The following is a 10,074-nucleotide window of genomic DNA, read 5'->3' as shown; positions in this document are numbered from 1 at the left end:
TTGTCTCGTCGCTATACTATGCTTTCACAACTTGACTTTGAAATATTTGGTTTGGAGACCATCAAAGATCAATATGTGCATGATGCTGATTTTAGAGATGTAATGCAGAATTGTAAAGAAGGAAGAACATGGAACAAGTTCGTCATTAATGATGGATTTGTGTTCTATGCTAACAAGCTATGCATTCCAGATAGCTCCATTCGTCTTTTGTTGTTGCGGGAGGCGCATGGAGGAGGATTAATGGGACATTTTGGCATGAAGAAACTGGAGGATATACTTGCTACACATTTCTTTTGGCCAAAGATGAGACGGGATGTTGAGCGCTTTGTTGCTCGCTGCACTACATGTCAAAAAGCTAAGTCACGACTCAATCCTCATGGTTTATATATGTGTAACGCCCTCGATGTGGCTATATCTCCCACGTGTCGAAGCACGACTTAGAGGCATAACCGCATTGAAAGCAATGTTGCAAGTGAGGTAATCTTCACAACAAGCCATGTAATACATTAAGGGAAAAGGATACATAGTTGGCTTACAATCGCCACTTCACACAATTACATGAATAAAGCATTACATCAACTAGATACAATCAAGGTCTGACTACGGAACCAAAATAAAATAAGACTACCCCAAATGCTACACAGATCCCCGATCGACCCCAACTGGGCTCCACTACTGATCAACTAGAATGAAACAACACAAAGGATAAGATCTTCATCGAGCTCCTCCTTGAGCTTGGTTGCGTCACATGCTTGATAACATCGGCACCTGCAAACTGGTTTTGGAAGTATCTATGAGTTACGGGGACTCAGCAATCTCACACCCTCGTGATCAAGACTATTTAAGCTTATAGGAAGGGTAAAAGGTATGAGGTGGAGCTGCAGCAAGCGACTAACATATATGGTGGCTAACATACACAAAAGAGAGCGAGAAGAGAAGGCAAAGCATGTTCGAGAAATATATGATCAAGAAGTGATCCTAGAACAACCTACGTCAAGCATAACTCCAACACCGTGTTCACTTCCCGGACACCACCGGAAAGAGACCATCACGGTTACACACGCGGTTGATGCATTTTAATTAAGATCAACTTCAGGTTTTCTACAACCGGACATTAACAAATTCCTATTTGCCCATAACCGCAGGCACGGCTTTCGAAAGTTCAAATCCCTGCAGGGGAGTCCCAACTTAGCCCATCACAAGCTCTCACGGTCAACGAAGGATATTCCTTCTCCCAAGACAATTCGATCAGACTCGGCATCCCGGTTACAAGACATCCTCGACAATGGTAAAACAATACCAGCAAAGCCACCCATATGTGCCGACAAATCCCGATAGGAGCTGCACATATCTCGTTCTCAGGGCACACCGGATGAGCTAGACGTCAGGTGGGCCAGCCCAGAGTTGCCCCTGGTGGCTCCGGACATCGCTCAGTTGGACCAACACTTAGAGAAGCACTGGCCCAGGGGAGTTAAATAAAGATGACCCTTGAGCCGGCTGACCCAAGGGAAAGAAAAGGCTAGGTGGCAAATGGTAAAACCAATGTTGGGCCTTGCTGGAGGAGTTTTATTCAAGGCGAACTGTCAAGGGATTCCCATTATAACCCAACTGTGTGAGGAACACAAAAATCTGAGAACATAACACCGATATGACGGAAACTAGGGCGGCAAGAGTGGAACAAAACACCAGGCATAAGGCCGAGCCTTCCACCCTTTACCAAGTATATAGATGCATTAATTAAATAAGAGATATTGTGATATCCCAACAAAATATCCATGTTCCAACAAGGAACAAGCTCCAATCTTCACCTGCAACTAACAACGTTATAAGAGGGGCTGAGCAAAGCGGTAACATAGCCAAACAATGGTTTGCTAGGACAAGGTGGGTTAAAGGCTTGGCTTAGCAATATGGGAGGCATGATAAGCAAGTGGTAGGTATCGTAGCATAGGCATAGCAATAGAGCGAGCATCTAGCAAGCAAAGATAGAAGTGATTTGAAGGGTATGGTCATCTTGCCTGAAATCCCGCAAGGAAGAAGAACGAGTCCATGAAGAAGACAAACGGACGTAGTCGAACGGGTCCTCACAATGCGACGTTATCGGAACCAACCCGAAGAAGTAACACCGGAAAGAAGCACACAACATAGTAAACAACCAACACACGAGCATGGTATGATATGCGGGATGTGGTATGCGGTGCATATGCATGATTTGGAAATGAATGATTGAACCTGGCCTCAACATGGAAATCCAAGAGTGCCACTGGAAAGAGGAGGTGATTTCAGTTGAAATCGATATAAAGATCACCGGAATCGGATGCATGGCTTGGAAATGGCAAGCAAAACAAATATGGCACCGGTCTGCGATAAACAGCAAGTAGCCTCCTAAATGCATCAAGATAAATAAGCTACTGCACTCAAACATGGCAACAAAATACATGGCAGGGATCCACTCAAGATGCTTGACAAAAGATGAACACTGAGCTACGGCTAATTCACTCGTTAACAGGTTCAAACAAGCATGGCAAAAGTGCAAATGATAACAGGTTTCAGACTTAGTGAAATAAGCAGGATATCAGGAATTTATCATCAGGAAGCAATTTTTAGAGCACGATAACTACAAACTACAAGAACATATCATGGCAAAGAAAGGCATGTCATGAAGCTACTCAAAGCATATAACAAAAGTCCCTTAGTGACCTTGAGACAAAAGGGATCAGAAAATACAATTGCAAGCATGTGAACATAGCAAAAACATAAATAGATTCAGACTTAGTGAAAAACTGGAGCATGCAAAACAGATTAACAAGTAGACATGTTTACGAGCTCGATGCACTCACTACAAGGCATTGCATGATAATATAAGCATACACCCGGCAAGAAGACATGGCATATAAGCTAGACATGGCAAGAAAAACAACATAGCATGCACGGATCAATAGCAACAACCTCGGCAAAATCGCTAAACATGTTAACAATCTGCCAGGAACATTTTATAGCAAAAGTAGAGCTCGATTGACTCAAGCTAGGGTGCTCCATAAATGAAAACAAAGACATGGATGGATAGAGCACCACAAAATTAACAAAACATCCTTACTGATCATCTTCAAAATAGGCACGGATCACTAGGAAACAACATGAACATATGGCATAACAACAAAATCAGGACAAGGACTTAGTGAAATTCTAAGTCCCTGAAATCAGCATCAACGATTACGCTACTTTGCATACTTGTGCTAGTCACCACAAAGATCAAAAAAATACATGGCATACACCTCTGTAAAGATGGCATGGCATATAACAAAACACATGTAGAGCTCAGGGTCATAGCATGCACACATTAATCATGGCAAAAATGACAAAAGGACATTTGCTGAAACAGATCTGACATAATCATCACATAGCCCTCTTCCAACAGCATTTCGGGCATCAAGATGAGCTCAAATGAAAATGATGCAATGATATGAAATGATGTACTCGTCGAGACGAACATTCTGATATGCTACACGCACGAATCGGAGCAACAGTTGATGAGTTGTAATATGATGAAGAATGCACAAAAAAACTGGAATCTCAAGACTTAGCCGTTTCCAGAAAAAAACAGATGAGCGCTAAATAGGTAAAACACGCACAGGGCAAGGGGTTTGAGGGTCTCGCTCACCATGGGCTCGGCCCAGTCGGGAAAGAGGCTAGGCAGAGGCGGGCCGGAGCGAACGGGCCGGACGAGATGCGGTGCCCCACGCGGCCCACGAGGTCGAGGCGCGTTCGTCGTCCTCCCGATCCCGCCTGGATCGGGGCAAAGGCGGCGGCACCGGCGAAGCGGGACGAGGCGGCGCGGTGGTGGAACTGGCAGATCCGGTGGGGGCAAGCCGGATCCGGGCAGCGGCGCATAGCGAGGACACGCACGGGGCGACGACCCGCTCGGAGGAGGCCGGCGCGGTGGTGCGCGAAGGGCGGCGGGGCTAGGTGCGCGATGGCGGCGAGGTGCAGATCACCGGCGGTGAGCTGCGTGGTGGCGCGAGGAGGCGGCGAAGGAGAGAGTCGAGCGACGCTCGGGGCAGGGCTCCTGCGGTGCGCGGCGACGGCGAGATGGGCCGGGAGGGCCCGACCCGGGCTCCGGCGGGCCGCGGCGGCACGGTGAAGTGGGCGCGGGCGGCGGCGAATCAGAGGATGCCACGTGGCGGTGGATGGCGGAGCGGACGTGTCTGTCGGCGGGATTTGTGTCCGGCGCGCGAGGAGAGGGAGGGGGCTAGGGTTAGACCGCGAAATTTGGAGAGGGGCACATATTTATAGGTAGAGGGAGCTAGGAGAGTCCAAATGAGGTGCGGTTTTCGGCCACGCGATCATGATCGAACAACTGAGATGATGGAAGGGGTTTAGGTGGGTTTTGGGCCAGTTTGGAGGGGTGTTGGGCTGCAACACAAACGAGGCCTTTTTGGTCCCTCGGTTAACCGTTGGAGTATCAAACGAAGTCCAAATGGCACGAAACTTGACAGGCGGTCTACCGGTAGTAAACCAAGGCCACATGACAAGTCTTGGTACAATCCGAAAACGTTTAAGCCCCACACACGAAAAGAGGTAAAAGGGGACACCGGGTGACATAGGAGCGCCGGATAGCAAAACGGACAACGGGGAAAATGCTCGGATGCACGAGAAGAACATGTATGCAAATGAAATGCACATGATGACATGATATGAAATGCATGACACGCAAGCAATGACACGGCAACAACAGCGAAAAACTAGAGGACAACTGGCACATCGGTCTCGGGGCGTTACAATATGCATTTGCCTGTACCTAGTGTTCCATGGGAGGATATATCTATGGACTTTGTTTTGGGTTTACCTCGAACAACGAAGGGGAGGGATAGCATATTTGTTGTCGTGGGTAGATTCTCGAAAATGGCACACTTTATACCATGTCATAAAAGCGATGATGCTGCTAATGTTGCTGGTTTGTTCCTTCGTGAAATTATTCGCTTGCATGGTGTGCCAAATACTATTGTTTCAGGTCATGATACTAAATTTCTTATCCACTTTTGGAGATGTTTATGGGCTAAGTTGGGGACTAAACTACTTTTTAGTACTACATGTCATCCCCAAACTGATGGAAAAACTGAAGTAGTCAATAGAACATTGTCTACTATGCTTAGGGCTGTTTTGAAGAAAAATAAGAAAATGTGGGAAGAATGCTTGCCTCATATTGAATTTTCTTATAATCGTTCATTGCATTCTACTACTAAGATGTGCCCTTTTCAAATTGTGTATGGTTTCCTACCTCGTGCACCTATTGATTTGTTGCCTTTTCCATCTTCGGAGAAGGTTAATTTTGATGCTAAAGAACGTGCTGAATTGATTTTAAAAATGCATGAGTTAACTAAGGAAAACATTGATCGTATGAATGTTAAATATAAACTTGCTAGAGATAAGGGTAGAAAACATGTTGTGTTTGCACCTGGAGATCTTGTTTGGTTACATTTGTGTAAGGATAGATTTCCTAATTTGCACAAATTAAAGCTAATGCCACGTGCTGATGGTCCTTTTAAGGTGTTAGAGAAAATAAATGATAATGCATATAAACTTGAGTTGCTTGCAGATTTGGGGTTAGTCCCACTTTTAACATTGCAGATTTGAAGCCTTATTTGGGTGAGGAAGGTGAGCTTCCGTCGAGGACGACTTCATTTCCAGAAGGGGAGGATGATGAGGACATCAATACCATTGTTACACCCACAGCCTCTGCTGCTATACATATTGGACCAATTACTAGAGCTCGCGCACGCCAATTGAATTACCAGGTACTTTCGTTTCTTGGTAACGAATGTAATGTTCACGAGAATATGATGTTGTCTAAATTCGATACATTTGTTTTATTACAAATGAAGGGCCAAGCTTGGACAAGAAAGATGAACCTTGGAGCAAGTCCAAGCATGGAGATGATGGCATGCGCAAGGGGAACAAGAACGGAGTTACAAGTGATGATTCCAGGACTTGGAGCCACCATAATGAGTGCATGAAGCCTTGGACGAAATATACAAGATGCCACTACATAAATTTCATCCAGAGGCTATTCTAGGTATTGCGTCACCTTATTATTGTGCTAGGCCCATGTAATTTTGAATTACTTGATTATAGGTTGTTTTTTAGAGTCAGTATGTGTGGGGAAACAAGAGTTAGGGTTGGTTTCGGACCCCTCCTCCAAGGGCCATGAAATTTCCCCCTCTTCCTCCATATATACAGCCCTTAGGGCATCGTTTAGACTTTGGGTTTTGTTTAGATTAGAAGTTCGTCATAGCTGCAACTTCGCGTACTTCTTTGTGTTCAACGACCAGACCAAGATGTCACAGAACCCCACCTTCATTAAGAAAGCTTTCCTCTTATATTCGCAATATCCAGATTGCAATTTCAGTTTCTTGCTTGTTCTTCGTTTGCTTGCAGGAAATAGACCTTCGCGGTCAGGTTGATCGTGCTCCGGTGTGGTCAATAACCCCTCAAAGTTGGTTTAGCGATTGCTTAGGCACGACATCCTCGCACGATCGTAATCGGATCGTCAAAGTCTACTCCACCAAAAACGATAGCCACCATATCATTGAAAGACGGGACGCCTTCGCCTCTATCACCTTGGCAATTCGACCGTGGTGTCATCCAGAACGGATGGACCAATCAATATAGCTTCAAGATGAAGGGCAAGGAGTACGTGCTCCGGCCCATGTCAAGTCAAGTGATCGTTGATAAGCAAGCTTCAAACCATCATGGAGAGAATAGTGAGTGAGTGAACCACCCAAAAGAGAGTGAGTGCCACAAGCCAAAATTGAGCGACTCCACAATGAACGACAATAAAAACTTAGTGCTTTCTAGCCACCAAAAGAGACATGAGGGATGTGAGTGAGAGTCCATCGAGTGTTCTTTGCTTTGTACTTGTGTGCAAAGATGAAGCGGTGAGGACTAATACTTCACGACATCTACCTTTGGTGTTGTCTTGTTTATTGCAGGAATTCAAGGACATATTTCCCGATGAGCTACCTCCCGGGCTTCCTCCACTTCGTGGAATCGAAAACCGCATTGACCTCATTCCCGGTGCACCTTCACCGAACAAGGCACCATACCACGTCAACCCCGATGAGACAAAAGAGATCCAACGGCAAGTCCAACATCTCTTAGAGAATGGGTATGTACGCGAGAGCGTAAGTCCATGTGTCGTTTCAATTATTCTTGTGCCTAAAAAAGATGGTAGTTATTGCATGTGTTCCGATTGTCGTCCCATAAATGATATCACCGTTCATTATAGAGACTCCATTCTACACCTTGATGATATGTTAGATGAACTTAGCGGAGCCACCATTTTCTCAAAAATTTACCTTGAAAGTGGCTAATATCAAATTCGCATTCAAGAGGGTGATGAATGTAAAATGGCTTTCAAACCTAAATTTGGCTTATATGAATGGTTAGTCATGCCTATGGGCTTATCGGAAGCACCTAGCACTTTTATGTGTGTGATGCATTAGGTTCTTCACAAATATATTGGTATATGTGTTGTGATATACTTTGATGGCATACTTGTGTTTAGCGAATCTCTTGAAGATTATGTCATACATCTTAGGGATGTCTTGCAAGTTCTTAGAAACAAGCGACTTTATGCTAACATGGAAAAGCCCACTTTTGGTGTTGGCAAGCTTATTCTTACGATTTGTTGTTTCCTCTAAGGGTGTTCAAGTTGATGAGTCTAAAATTGAAGATATTAAAACTTGGTCACAACCAACCAATTTGCAATAAGTGCGTAGTTTCCTTGGCCTAGCCGGTTTTTATCGCCGATTCATTAAGGACTTTAGCGATGTTGCATCACCATTACATGCATTGAGTAAGAATAATGCACCATTTGTTTCAGGACCTTCCCAAGACACATCATTTCATGAGCTTAAAAAATTGCTTACGCATGTTCTATTGCTTGCATAACCCAACTTTGATAAAAAAATTGAAGTGCATTGTGACACTACTGGTAATGGCATGGGTGGCGTGTTAATGCAAGAGAAGCGCCCAATCGCATAGTTTAGCAGGAAACTTTCCGGAGCACAACATAATTACCCCATTTATGACAAGAAGTTATATGCCTTAGTGAGAGTCTTGCATGTGAAGGAACATTATCTTCGCCCTCGTGAATTTGTCATCCATACGGATCGTGAGATGCTTAAATACCTTAAGGGCCAAACAAAATTGAATAAGTGACATTGCCAAATGGAGTGAGTTCATTGAGTCATTTCCTTATGTGATCAAGTACACCAAAGGTAAGGAAAATGTTGTGACGGACACCCTTTCCCGCAAATGCATGCTTGTAATTCAACTTGAATTGATCTCAAAAAAAATCTCAACTTGAATTGAATGTCATAGGTTTGAGCACATTAAAAACTTGTATGTGCATGATGTTTCATTTGCAACTCCTTATGCTAAGTGCCAAGCAAAACAATTTTGGCAGCGATATTATCTCAAAGATGGCTACCTTATACGGACTAACAAGCTTTGCATACCCAAGTCTTCTCTTCTATGTTGCTTTTGCAAGAAGCTCATGGTGGAGAATTAATGGGACACTCCAACCGCAACAAGACTTATGCCACGCTCTCGAACAACTACTTGTGGCCCAAGATGCTTCGCGACGTCCGACACTACACCAACTGATGCTCTACATGTCGCAAAGCTGAGTCTACCGCTCAATCACATGGTCTCAATATGCCACTTCCTATTCGATATCACCCATGGGAAAGACATGATTATGGATTTTGTGCTTACTTTGCCACGAACTCAAAACGGCAAAGACTCGGTATTTGTTGTTGTGGGCCGTTTCTCTAAGATAGCACACTTTATCCCGTGCAACAAGATTGACGATGTTTCACATGTTGCAAATCTCTTTTGTAGGAAAATCCTGAGATTGCATAGAGTGCCCAAAACAATTGTGTCAGACCACGACATCAAGTTCCTAAGCTACTTTTGGAAGACACTATGGGCCAAGTTCGGAATCAAGCTACTCTTCTCATCGGCATACCATCCACAAATCAACGGCCAAACAAAGGGCACCAACCGTTATCTACTCTCCTCCGCATGTTAATCAAGAAGAACATCAAGGAGTGGGAGGAAATGCTTACCCATCGCCGAGTACGCCTACAATCAAGCAAGACACTCTACTACCAGCAAGTCCCCCTTCGAGGTCGTCTACGGATTCAACTTGTTGTCCCCATTGGACATCCTACCGCTTCCACTACATGAGCGCATCAACATGGGCGTGAGTGCACAGCGAGCTATCTCAAAAAGATGTATGAAGATACAAGACACACCATCAAGCGCCAAGTACAACGACTCGCGACCAAGATCAACATCACCAAGCACCCCATGCTATTCAACCCCGGAGATCTTGTGTGGCTACACCTCTGAAAAGACCGCTTCCCAATGAACGAAGGTCCAAACTACTACCTCCAGCCGATGGACCGTTCAAGGTGGTAGCACTACAACAACAACGCCTACAAGATCGACATACCGCGCGACAAGTATAACATGAGCGACATATTCAATGTCAAGTATCTATCTCCCTTCCATGGTGACGAGGTTTTCGATCCGAGCTCGGATCTTTCCCAATGGGAGGGGTGATCCGGAGCATTCTACGGTTATCCCCATGGACCTGCCCCCGTCTCTCCAAGTGCCAAGTGGACCGATGACACAAGCATATGCAAGAGCTCTCAAGACCAAGGCGACATCTCTCATTAGTGACATTCCGTATGACCCACGTGAGACATGGCTACTACCTCAATCCGGAATGCTATGTGTGCTTAGGTACCAAGAAGACCCTCTGGAAGATGATCGGAATCATGAACAAGCCCCAAGTACAAGGATGAAGGAGCACAATGAGAGGAACCGCTGCAAATCCTCATCTGCTCCGCTTCTGAATCTAATCAGAAAATATGAAATAGGATACAGTACAAGGATTATCCATCTGAAGCCTGTCTGGTTTCACCCCTACATGTGAAACTCCGTTTAAACCTATAATATGCATAAAGGTGGTCAAGTATATATCATAATGCAATAGGATAAATGATA

The sequence above is a fragment of the Triticum aestivum genome, chromosome 1A (assembly GCF_018294505.1).
Source record: "Triticum aestivum cultivar Chinese Spring chromosome 1A, IWGSC CS RefSeq v2.1, whole genome shotgun sequence".
In the NCBI taxonomy this organism is placed as follows: Eukaryota; Viridiplantae; Streptophyta; class Magnoliopsida; order Poales; family Poaceae; genus Triticum; species Triticum aestivum.
The sequence above is the reverse complement of the archived record's forward strand: the minus strand, read 5'-3'. Positions refer to the sequence as shown.